At 37.5% G+C, this 13,690-nt stretch overlaps 2 protein-coding genes across 7 annotated transcripts in view; one reads left to right on the top strand and one right to left on the bottom strand.

Annotated features, from left to right (window-relative positions):
• Positions 1-509, bottom strand: part of LRRN3 (leucine rich repeat neuronal 3) — a 45,561-nt gene extending 45,052 nt beyond the window's left edge. For both annotated transcript variants that reach the window (XM_073328081.1, XM_073328080.1), the window contains exon 1: positions 137-509. The gene's annotated coding sequence lies outside the window, so the exon portion shown is untranslated. The remainder of the gene's footprint in view (positions 1-136) is intronic.
• IMMP2L (inner mitochondrial membrane peptidase subunit 2) overlaps positions 1-13,690 on the top strand; it is an 852,317-nt gene that overhangs the window by 478,914 nt on the left and 359,713 nt on the right. The gene's annotated exons all lie outside the window — the stretch shown is intronic.

Below are 13,690 nucleotides of genomic sequence, written 5' to 3'. Positions count from 1 at the left end.
TATTCTGAACGTAAACTAAAATTTGGAAAGAATCTAATAGAATAAGTTGAAGAAAACAAGAAAGCAGTGATTGTGTAAATGAAAATATAAACTGTAGAACGCATCACATTATATATATATATATAAACAAACTTACCCTGCAAGAGTCGTTTCAGTGCTGGAGGACTTCTGCATCTGTATATTTGGATTCCTTAGTGCAGGTAACCACATACTTGTGTTAATGCCAGGGTGTGAAGAGTTGCATGCATATATAGCATAGGATACATTTATCTATAGATATCCTACAAAAAGAGAGAATCTGTGTGCTGCCAGCTGAGATCCCTTATGTTTGCCAGAGCTCTGTTGCTGGCTGGCTGAGGCTCACAATCCAGTGAAGAGAAAGATGCCTGCTAGCTCTTCTTATTTCTCCTTGTTTCCATGGTGGTTAGAGCTGCATCGTTCACCCGATCAGTTGTCACACTGACATGGTGCTGCCTGCTCAGCGGTCATTAATAACTGAACATCCTCCACTCCCCAGAGAGGAGCCAATAGCTTCAGAGTGCCAAGATGTAGCACTCGCAGCTACTCCAGTCTGGTTGGCTGAAAAATCCTGTCTGTTATATGACATTGCTGCTTAGGGTACGAATAAAGGGAACAAGTCTTTATATGTTTCTGGGTATCTCTTCTGATTCGGGAAGGGTATGGAGCAGTGCTTTCATATTTTTGTGGGACAATGTAGGATATTTAATTTAATCTTTAAGAGGTAGAAGGAGGGTATCTATGCTCAAAGCAACAGATCAGAGATCACTAAACTTCTACCCAGGTTGCTTTAGTTCAAAAGCCATCACGTACAGATTGAAGTCATTTGGTAAAGCATTTTCTTTTTCCTGTATCTTTTGCTGTTTTAATTTTGGACAGTATAGATGATTTACCAATCTCTCTTTCCCTCTTTTTAAAAGATAGAATATTAAAGTTTTTTATGTGCATTGGTTGGCTAAAAATCAATTTTACACATGTAAAATGTAGTATTAATAAAATGAACAGATTTGTTTTAAAAAATCATTGGGTTTTTTTTCCCCCTCCTGTCCAGTTCACTGGTTACTGTATGGCCATTTAGTAAAGTGAAGCAATTGACTGCACAGAATTTTCTTTTTTTTCCTCCTTATAATATTTTCTTTAGTACTTTGGGGACTATTGCAGAGGCACAGACACTGTGTTTGTCCGTATCTCTGTAAACAAAAGGCAGGCAAACTATAGTATGCATCTGTGCAGGCTTCTGAGGTTACAGAACAGTTCAGAAAATGTTTGTTTTCCAAAAATTTATTACCACTTTATTTCCCAAACAACAACAATTAGGTGGATCTTGTTCAGAAAAAAACCTCCTCATTACGAAAACTGTATCGTGTAAAGAAATGACTTTGTAACGGGGGACAAAGAATAGTGTAATATAAAGATCTGTTTATCAACAGGTCAAAACTAGAAAGGATAAATCTTGCATAAATCTCCTACTATAACCCTGACTGAGACAGGCCACCCTCTAGTGGAATGAAATGAAATGTGGTTTTCATTTCATTTTCTTCAGCTTTGTTTGAAGAAAGATTGACAGTCATGTCTAATTGCACGAGGGATCAATATTTGTTTCCTAAATGAAACAGCAACAAAATGCCACAGTACTATTAAAATAATAGTTATTGTTTTGTGAGCACTAAGTATCACATTGAATCTTAGATTATAGGCTTTATTAATTCCCTGAGGAATTGGTTTTATGCTTTATAAAGTTGCTTATTTTATAACATGTGATTTAAAAATAGTGCTAAATACTTGGAATAAAAGTCGCTTTGGAATAACACGTTAAGAGCAAATAGGTGCAAAACCCACACATTCCTTGCTGATACTTACATTAGTAGTAGATATAAGGACACACACATCTTGATTTTTCAAAAATATGTCAATGCTGAATTTATTTTGAATGATGAAAACATCTTTTACAAGTTGTTTAAAGGTATGTGCAGGTCTCTTCTTACTTTTATATACGTGCACGTGTGTGCGCACACAATTTCAATGAATCATTCAAGAATACTAAGGAGCTGTACACTTCAGTTTCTAAGTAACATATATTGTGTAAGAATCATGCAAAAACTGATGCAATGATTTGATATATGAAATTCAGATTATATTTTTACTACATAAGTGTTTCATTTTGGTTGATTCATATGGGCTATATACTTGGAGGGCTAAATAATTAAATCAATTAGAGTGCACTTGCATAAGGAAAGTAAGTTTTGATATGTAATTAAAATACCTCCTTGATTGACATGTATGTGAAACTACAATTTAACTGATATAAGAATATACTTTTTAATTATATCAAAGAAGAGAAATAATTTAATTTTCATTTCAGCTAATACCAAAGATTTTTTTAAAGATGTTTTCAAAATGCTTGCAACGTAAACTACTTTTTATAACTGATACAATTATGATGATTAAGGTTCATTAGAAGCTCTTTTCCTGCTGATTTCACCAACATGTTTGGTAGTTTTAAAATAGCAACATAATTTATTTCACCAGATTTATATATAGTTTATTAGCTTTCACTCTGCAATTTTTTTTCGTCAGACTGTGAGTTGAGGGGCAGAGTGAGGGAGAAAATAAGATGTGCAAACACTAAAATGGAGTTTGTTTTCACTGGGTTTTGCATACTAGATGAGTGAAACATCAGAACAAACCCAATAATTATTGGTTGAAATGGAGAGTTAGTTTGATGCAGTAGACCAAGGGTAATTAATCTGGGAGTTGTAACCACTCTTCTCTATAGCGAGGGAGGGAGGTTGAAAATTTTTTGTTGTTGTAACACATGGTCATAGTATGGAAAAGGTTGAGAACCACTTTACTAGACTATTAATGTGTTGTATGTTTACAGTTGTTAAGAGAGTTGATGGTGACAGAACTTTTATTACTGCCATTATTTGGAAATTAGCTCTTTGAATGCACACAGAACTGTGTTGAAGAGATAAGCAGAAGTGCTTAGAAAGCTTAATGGAAATTACATACTAAAAAAATATGTTAAAAGACTGTTTTCTTAGGTCGCAAAGTCAAACACTTGAAAGTTAGGAAATGCCAGATTTAAGGTTTCCATGCAACCTTGATTCTGCCTCCTTTTGCATCCAACTTGTGAACTGCATGAGGCAGCGGTTCTGTGGAAAACATAGTTTGTGATTGTGTAAGTAACGCAGAATAATGCAGACACACAAGGGGGTTGAACTGAGGTTGCATGGGCAACTGTGAATCTGACATTTCATAACTTTTGAGTGCTTTTGCAATCTAAGCAACATTCTTTTAATGTAGGTTATGTATGTAATTTTCTAGGTGTTTAGTTGTTTAAAGGAAAAAGATAGAAATAAATTCTACTTTTTACAACTGTATGAATCACCAGCAGGGTTTGAAACCTGAATCTTCAGTACAGCTTGATCTACAAAACTAACTGTAGCTGACTACAGGAGAAGCCTGTTATCTTTGGTGGGGAAGAGGGAAATGGGCCACTGGGGCTATGTGCTGAGTCTGGTTGGGGAAACTATGCCCAGCTCTTTCTGTCTCCATCCTCCCCCAGGAGTTGAAGGCGCTCCTGTCATATGGGGTGTCCCAGATGGAAGGGTGGCCACTGGGGCCAAGTACTGTATTCAGGGGGGGTTGTGGTGAGGAATAATGACAGCTTTGCCTGGCCCACTCCTCAGTCTTTCTCTACAGTTGATTCAGCAGCTCACAGGAGTTTCCAGTACAGCATGTGTGCTGCTGTTTGTGTGGTGGCATGGGCCCAGACTTAGAATGTTAATGTTCACAAATTACTGTGGCACTTTGGCAAAATTTTCCTGAGGAACACAAGTGAGGGAAGGGGAATAGCGATTTTTAATAGTTTATATTTCAGCCAAACATGAACAGATTTTTGAGTGAAGAAAAAAAAAAGGCCATGTTTCTAGCCCCAAAGCTTTTTCTGAATTTCAAAGTGTTGCTGGTATTAGAGCTTCTAAAAATGCTTGCTAGAATCTTTTATATGGAAAGAGTTAGGCAACCTAAATATGGGTGTTGCCACCAACTCCTTCTTTGGCAAGTACTAAGGGTTACTGATCCTAAAAGGGTGGCAATTAAGCAGAAGGACGCAAGAAATTTAGTCCACAGTCCTGTAAAAGGGATCCCCTATGGACTTACCGTTACATCCATGTAAGGACTCATTAACTTCAGCGGGACTCTGTGTGGGTGTAAGAGCCCACCCAAATATATGTCTTTGTAAGATCTGGGCCTTAGTGAGCAGCACAATAAGGGCAAATTTCATATATGTTTAAATTTCATATAAGACATGTTTAAATCTGAAGGTGACTTAAGTGAGGTTGAATATGGATTTAGTTAATGATCTGTTGCTTAACTTGATAACCATGGGAGTTTTGCATGTTTCCAGGTGTGCTCAAGTTCTTAATCAAATGGCAACTGTGCTTCATATGTTGGAATTCAAAATAAAGACTTAGGGCAAACTCCTGGGTTATGCCAGAACTGCAGTCTACAGAGCGCAGACAGGGCAAGTTGTCTGCAAGGTTGACATGAAGGCATCTGTCTGAATGTGTTCTGCACTGGAACTGGTCTGGTTCCTGGTGCAGCTTGGAAAAATATCAGAACTACTTTAATTTCTGGCCAAATACCCCAGCCCTAAGTGTGGGATCCGTCCATATTCCCTTTCCTTAGAACATGTCCCTTTATTGGGGCTGCGAGGGAGTGGAATAGAGACTGCACCGCTTCTCTGTGTCACCTTGGAATTCCCTTATTCAAAGGGAATCCAGAAGGAGCTACAGTGGTGCAAAGCAGCCAGAACATATCGGAATTTAAGAACCACAGGTTCTTATGTTTTCAAGCACAGTGTACTCCTTATTACACTTTAAAACTGATTTTGCCTCAGCTGTGTTTGACATTAGATCTTTGAAGACAGAAAGATCTTCTCAACCACTTCACAGGGATATAACTGAGATGTTTGGCTCATAATATATTAATAATATTAATGAATGTATAATTTATAAGCACTGGACACTGAAGGATTTTAGTTCTCTCGAGACAAAGGCAGTTCAGCTGAAAATGAAATACAAGAATGCTTTTTCCTCGGACAAAATTATTGGATTTGGAATAGGACCCATCCAGAATGTAAAGGTTCTCTCAACAGCCTCAGTCAAACTGTATTAGATTCAACTGAACAAGGCCAGCAAGTTCTCTTCCTTCTCCAAAATTGACTTTTCTTGCACACACACACACACACACACACTCACTCACTTTTCATCAGTTTGCCTGTCAGTCTGACAAAGTATATAATAGTGATTATAGAGCTGAAATGTACTAGACGTAGAGACCATTTTCCAGGTTTCTCCTCCAGAGAGGGCCTTGTTGTTCTGTTCAAGATTCTTAGGGGCAGGTTGTCAGGTGGCGTAAATTGTCACATGCTCCCAGGTCCTAGTCTTTTTGAGTTTTTATGGGACATTTTCCTCTGCAATATTAAGCTTATTTGTTGTATACCTGTCTGTGTTGGTTGTCACTCCTAAGGACAGAATTTCAGATGTGATTTTCCTAGCTTTTTTGGCTAAAATCAGACTAACGCTATTTTATCGTAGTATTGTCTCTGCAATGTTATGTAGGGAGATAATAGCAATTCTAGATTATTTACAATTTGCAGCTGTCTTTATGGGAGCTATATTGCTGCCTTGGAAACCTGTATAAACAGGACCACATTCTAGATATTGTAGATGATATCCTTATGATTGCATTTACTTTTACTTCTGAGCTCAAAAAAGTAAAATAATGATTTTTCCCTTATCAATAGCATAAACTCAAACTTACTTCATGGATAATTGTTATGGCATGAACAAGGCAAAACAAGGAACAGGCAGGATGAGTGCAGCACATGTTGAGAGTATGGTTAGCTCAGAATACTAGGTTAGATCAAGTACAGTTTAATATATATAAATGTAATGAATGTTGAAATGAATTGACTAGTAATTATGGTACATAATTTTGGGTTTTCAATCCACAGATCCAGCAAATGATTTTTTATAAAAGGACACAAATATATTACACTTGTATTTTGAAGAAGGACATATGTTTAATTAGCAAAGCAATACATATACCCCCACCCTCTATAATTTTGCCATCACAGACTTTAGGGATTCTCACAAGCTGCATGATGTTTTCTGTGAGCCTATCTGTGCACTAATAAACTGGGCAGGGGAGGGACTTACTGGGAGAGGGCTGTTTCAAAGGCTTTCACACAGTTCCCATTACTAAGGAAACCACTTATTTTGTCTGTACATGCTTTGAATAGAGCTCTCATTTGAAGTCTGGTGCTCAAACCATGAGAATTGCATTATGGCACTGAGAAAGAAATGGGGAAAACAAAAGAAGCTTAAATACCACAACTTTAACGAATGCAATCTAACAATATTGTGCAAGAGGTAGAGTGTGTGTGACTGGATGTGTGAGTACACAATATTTCACAGATCCTTTAAAAATTGAAGGCTTTGCCTGACCATGTGTTAGTAAACAAAATAGGTAAAGCAGACTTTTTGACCTATACTCCTTTTCTCCCTTGCTATGACACTGCTGAGAAATTCAGCATGCAACTTGTGTGGCTCCAAATATGGACCATGAATGATCTGGGGTATGACTGCACTCCAGCTGGTATCATGTCTTCCGGCCCGAGTGGACAGACACATTCTGTGAGCTTGCGTGCAAAAAACAGCAGTGTGGATGGTTGCTGCACAGCTGGCAGCATGGACTAGCTCCCCAGGAACAAGCCTGCCGGACTCCCTGGAGCCTTACTCAGGTAGTTAACCGGGCTGCCACCTGTGCTGCAAAGTCCACACGCCTATGTGTAATGATCTAGCTAGGGCAGAGCTAGTGCATATCTGACTTCTGGGTTGGGAGGCAAGCTGCCAGCGGCCGTGTAGACATACCCTTACTCTCTGAAACGAAATGTGATACCACTGTGAAATAAAAGAAGGCGCTGCTGTAATAACAAGGGCAAAATTGTGGTTATCATGCTGTCTGTGGATTCCACAGCTGATCACACATTCTCTTGGAGATGAGTGTCTGTATGTTTTTGGCAACAGTGCCCAATCCACTGGTAAGGGTAACTGCCAATACACACATAAATACATTGACATTCCATCAGGGTAAGCCAAGCTTCCAGATGCCCACAATGTTCATCCAGGTCCCAGAAATGTTGGCCAATGACTCTGAATCAAACCCCATTTTAAAATTCAATTAAAATGTCCCCCTATTATTGACTGCATAGTGCTCAGTTAATATGCTCAAACGTAGGCATTTGAATCTGAAGGCATTGACTCTTAAGACATATTCTGCTATGTACACTCAAAGATAATGAGTGTTCATGAACTAAAGTAGGAAGCATGTAATCAAAGAATAGTGCAAATGGGTTTACTTCCTTCTTTCCCCCTTCCCTACATGAGGTGAGTAGTGGAGAAATCTTAGCATGTGCATCTTGACAAATAAATGTTCTTATTCAGCTTTTCCAAAGTCAGTGCCTGAATTAGCTTAGCAAACATTACATAAGACTGAAGACACAGACAGAAAAAGATATCACATTACTTAAATCCTTCAGTATTGCCCTCGGACTTTTACATGACTTCATGGAATCATATAACATCAAAGATGGTGCTAGGTTTGTCTACAGAAGCTGATTTCCTCTGAAAGTACAAACATGCTCTACTAATGCTAATTTTTTTTCTGGTGGAGGTGATGACTGTTTAATTTATTTTGAAATGAGAAGCCTAAAGCTGCCAGCTGTTGGGGGCGTCTGATGTGTCCACAGAGTGTTTACTTTAAGTGTATGTTTAGTAGTTCAGGTGACATTGTTGCTGACAAGAGAATTGTTCTGAAGCTAGTATATATAGAGTAACTGGCTTTTTTCCCCACAATTAATAAGCAAATGGTCTCATATAAATTTTCTTTTAACTCCCTGACTTGTGGAAGAGAGGAAGAATGACAGCTGTGGTGAAGATAAAATGTCCCTGGGCTGACTCAGTTGAATATTTCTGGGTGTTATAAAGTAGACGACTTTAAATGACACAGAGCTGTATTGTGTCCTCTAAGAAATATCAATTTTTAACATTCCAGGGTATATTTGTTGGTTTACTCCTAGCCTGGTTATGTTCTGTTTTCTTGTAGTGTGGATTCAGAACGTGTCTCCTGGGACACTAAAAACACTGATATTCATTATCATTATATTTCTGCTTGCAGCAAGAAATAAGGGCACTCCTATTCTAAGGGTACTCCTCAGGAGACTCCTGTTCCATAGCCACTACCACAGCACAACAATGGCGCTGCAGCTGTGCTGCTGTCGTGCTGTAGTGTGGACACTTCCTACATTGATGGAGGGGATTTTTCCACCAAAGGAGGTTATCTCCCACTTTGAGAGGCGATAACTAGGTTGATGGAAGAATCCTTCTATCAATCGAGGAGTGTCTATACCAAGAGTTAAGATTTACCTACCTACAGGGCTCGGGTTGGAAAATTATTCACACTCATGAGTGACATAGACAGGTCAATCTGATTTTTTAAGTGTAGACCAGGCCTGAGTGTATGGTAACACTGATAATTGCCATTACAAGCTAATCCCTGCATTTCCAAGACAATGCATAGGGACTTAGCCCATGACTTCCATCAGTATTGTGGCAAAGGAGATTAAACTAATAACTTAAAATATCTGAGAGATGGAAACCCTTAGAAAAGGTTAACAGCCACTTCAGATACAGCTAGCACAGTATTATTTGGTGATAGGTGCTGTTGAACTTGAGACGCTGTTAACAGTAGATTGCTGAGCCCGTGAGTTTGGGAGAAAGGTTTCTGGTAACTTATAAAGAGAGACAGTCTGTCTGGAGATCAGATAAACATGGACAGGTTAAATTGTGACTGGCCACCTAAGTTTGCAGTGAAGGATTTTTTGAAGGTGTAAGGGGGGCTGGGACAGGGGTGTGCCTCAGTGGTGGTAAAATGTTTTTCAGGAATAGCAAAATAATGCTAAGGCCAATCTTGCTGCTCACACTATACTCTTGGGATGTCCCAGTTAACTGGTGGAGGAGGTTATTACTTATCACCCTACCTGCCTACTATTGTTATATTTTTTTTTCTTCACCAGTTCCAGTGGGTCTATGTCTCATGATTCTGAAGTTGATGATCTAAATCTAAATGCCCTATGTCTGTATAAGTTTTGAACTGCTCAGTGCCTTGAATAAATTATGATACTACAAAGTGTTCAATAAGTACTCCAAAACATTGTCATCATTTCTTTATAAATTATATGGAGAACCTCAGTATATTTACTTACTTACTTTCCATTCTTATTTTTGTGTTTAAAAAATGCTCTGTAGAAGGCTTCTGTTAAACTGAGTTCAAAATTTTATGATCTTGGCTAAGGCAAGGCACAAGTGTTATCCGTTATTCTAGATAGTTTTTATTGCTTTCCCAAGCCATCCTAAGTAACAAATGTTTTTTTTCAATACTGGAAGTACTCAAACACAAATGAAACCTTTGTTCTCAAACACAAATCACTAAAGAGTTAAGTGCAGGAATCAACCTGCCTCAACACAAAGCAACTGGACAGGGTGCAAAAAAGGTCAAGGTATTAAAATCAAGTATCCTATCAAGTATGCAATTTCTTACACCTATTAGTAACTGTGAATTACTAACTCTTCTTGTGCTAGCTGAATGTAAAAGTGTCATGATCATTAAACAATGTGATTAATAGATCCTTTGAAAAGAGATCTAGGGTAAGAAGGCTCAGTAATACTTTTTGTTACAACCACCAAACCTCTTTTATTTTAGCATCATCTGAATCGTGTCATTATTAAAATCTTCATAAACTTTGTCAAGAGGTTCAAGAAATAGAAAGATTTTTTTGGCAACCGAAAGTTAGTTTGTAATTGTCTGAAGACATTCTCTATGATGGATATGCAGACACCTTGCTTTTAAATGCTGCACAACATCTGTTTCAGATGTTTACACTGCAAAGTTAAGTCAACCTAATTTACATCAGCATACAGCTGCTGCAGTAATTACATCGCTTGTGTGTGTGTGTACACTTTGCTCCTTGTGTCAGTGGAGCATGTCCTCACCAGGAGCACTTGTATCAATTGTACTGTGAGTGTTGGGCATTGTTGTATGGCTTCTGAAAGCCAGTAACAGTCAAAGTAAGCAATGCAGTGTCTACACTGACAATGCATCCGCCTAACTACATCAACATTGACTCTATGCCTCTTGTGGAGGCGGAGTTATTATGTTGACGTAACAAGGCATTTAAATCAGCAGGAGCGAAGTTTTAGTGTAGACACTTACATAGTTAGATTGATCTAAGTTGCATTGCATTGACCTAACTCTGTAATGTAGACCAAGGCTCAGTGGCTTGATTCGTAGATGCCAAGGCCAGAAAGGACTTCCATGATCTACTCTGGTCTCCTGTATGAGACAGGTGATAGAATTTCCCCAAAATAATGCCTAGAACATATCTTTTAGAAAAACATCTATACTTGATTTAAAAATTGACAGTGAGAGAGAATCCACCATAACCCTTTGTAAATTATTCTAATGGCTAATTACTCTCACCATTAAAAAAGTACACCAGATTTCCAGCCTGAATTCGTCTAGCTTCAACTTCCGGCTATTGGATTGTTATACCATTGCCTGCTAGATTGAAAAGACCATTATTAATTTTTTGTTCCCCATGTAGATATTTATAGACTGTAATCAAGATGCCCCCTAACCTTCTCTTTGTTAAGATCAATAGATTGAGCTCTTTGAATCTACTACTGTAAGGCGTGTTTTCTAATCCTTTAATCATTCTCGTGGCTTTTCTCTGAACTCTCCAGTTTATCAGCATCCTTCTTGAATTGTGGGCACCAGAAGTGGACACAGTATTCCCGCAGCAGTCACACCAGTGCCAAATACAGCAGTAAAATAACCTCTCTACTCCTATCTGAGGTTCCCCTGCTAATGTATCGTAGGATCTCATTAGTTCTTTTGGCCAGTGTCACACTGGGAGCTCAGTGGAATAGGGCTTTGAGTACATTTGGCTCTGCTAAAGAGTGGTCTTATGGAAATTAAGCATTTAGTTTCCTGATGGGAAGATGCTAGCAATAGCAGCAATATGGCATTCCTTAGGGCTTGTCTACATTGGAAGTTATTCTGAAATAGCTATGCTTGATTAACTGTTCTTGATTAACTCCATATGTGGATGCTTTTATTCCAGAATAAAAGTGCTCTATCCCAAATTAGCATAATCCCGTCTGTTTCTCCTCCCTCCCAGAAAAAATGCAAAGAAATAAAGCACTCTCATTCTGGAATAAAAGCGTTCATACATGGAGATAATCAGTAATAATCTGCTTTTGCCTGAGTGAGGATTTAAGGATGAGGTCCAATGACATCATGAAAAGTGAGAAATGGTGGCTTGTGTTTAAGTTGTTTCTCCTTGTGTCATCCTGCCAATTCCCAAATCAGATTGTAAACTCTGTGAGGCAGGGTGCTTGTTATTTTTATGCATTTGGAAAACAAATGTACTATGTGATATAATAAATAATAGTGAGAAACACAGGTAAATGTAAACTCTGAGTAAAATCCTAGCTCAATTGAAGTCAATGGAAGTTTAGCCATAGATTTCAATGTGGTCAGAATTTCACCTGTAATTTTGGCATAAGCAGTACTGTGACAATCTGAGGAAGTTTGAAGTCCATTTCCTGAGGGATCCTGAAAGAGGAAGAGAGATTGGTTTTGAAAAATGTAGCTTGTGGGTTTATTTGCTCTGTCTGTACTTGGGTAGATTTTGATTTCACACAGTTTACATTCACCTCTGGCATGCTTTTTTTTTTTCTTTCTTTTTTTGTACTGTATTTCCAATAAATTTGCCAGAGCACACAGAGATATTTGCTGGTTGGGATCATCTAATTTTTCACCTACTAGATACACAATTGTGAGTTTTGTATGTGCAATACCTATGAATCAAGTTGAAAGCCTTTGAAGTCCTGGCTTCATTGAAGTCAGTGGTAATTTTGTTATTGACGTGAGTGGGACCAGGATTTCACTCTCTGGTTTTAGCCCACTTTGAAAATTTGGCTCTTTAAGTCTGTGAGCAAGAGTTTTGTTTTTTCTCTGCCTCTCCAATTGTACACTTTGTTTCTATATCATGCTTTCTCCAGTTATTCTGGAACTTTATCATTCAACAAAGTATTTAGATCCTCCTATCTATCTAAGTACATCTAGTCATACCATTAGTTTAAATATTTCTAAGGCACATGCCACCTTGGAATTTAAGCACTGAAGTTGCATGGACCTACCTCCCCTTTGAATACAACAACCAAAAAATGATTAGTTTTCAAAATGTTTAGTTCTGCTGACCATCCACCAGCTCTGTAGCTCAAAAATTCAGAGGCATAGGTATACCCAAGGCCTCTAGAAGGGCACAAGTACTTGTGTCAGGGCATTTGCAAAGGATAAAAAAGGGAAGCAGCATTATTTTTCATAATGTACAGTTAATTCTCTTGACTTTTTGAATTTTTAAAAAGTTGCCTCATAAATATGTAACATTGGACTAGAGGATTAAGCCACCCTTGCTATGTACTTATATTGTTAGCTAACAATGATAAAATGAGTTTTATATCTGCTTTTGGAAAATATATATTTTTAAAATGTCAATTTAACTTGTTTCATTTACATGCAGTTTATTTAATCTTTCATGTTATTCTTCAAGCAACTATGGCTTGAACTATAGATCTCTTCAAGCAACTATGGCTTTCCCCTTTGCATTTATGAATTTTCTTTCAAAATAAAAAGCAATTCTTTAGAAAGTTTTCAGTTTTGGTGGCTATATGTTCTAGCTATCATTCCATTGCTAACTTTTCTCCGCTGTCAAACAAAGTATGAGATGCTCCACTCAGTGATGTGATGTGATGAGGCTGTTCTTCAAGTGTGGAAGGGTCTATTCAGAATGAGTGATTTCTGGAAATACTTTGCCAGTCTTGCAGTTAGATCTCTCTATTGTTTGTAGTATAATCAAAGAATCTACATTGACTAATAGAGCCACTAATATTTTATATGGAACGGTTCTTATATGTTTCTTCTTACGGTTCACCTTCTTTCTGATCAAATTTGATACTATATTATCCCAGGCCTGTATCTTAGGCTCTTTATTTCTCTGTGGATGCTCTTTTCCAGTGAGAATTTTTATTGTAGTTCTATACATAAAACATAACAATAACCTTATTTTTTCTAACCATGACAAAACTTTGTGCAGAAAATAAAATCATTATTTTTTTGCTAAACTTACTTAGGAATAACTCTAGCTTCCAGTGATATTGTGAAGGAATTGATGTAGTTCATTCTCATTATGAAGAGCTTAGATCCTATTGTAATGGGTCCTATACAAAACATAAGATTGATAAATAGATTCTTATATATGAGAAAAGCAATATTTTGTAATATTTTCTATAATACTACAATAGCACTTTTGTAAATTATAATGATTTGGACCATAACTGGAGAATACTGTGGTACAATATTTTTATAAGGTAGTGCACATTCTTTGTCACAGACTTTATTCTGCTATTTCTGGTTTTGTCATTCGTATCACTTTATTATTTCACTTTCATACTATTTTTTATGAACTATTTGTTGAACA

Source organism: Lepidochelys kempii, chromosome 1, assembly GCF_965140265.1.
Source record: "Lepidochelys kempii isolate rLepKem1 chromosome 1, rLepKem1.hap2, whole genome shotgun sequence".
NCBI classification, from domain to species: Eukaryota; Metazoa; Chordata; order Testudines; family Cheloniidae; genus Lepidochelys; species Lepidochelys kempii.
This window is presented reverse-complemented; position numbering and strand designations above follow the sequence as displayed.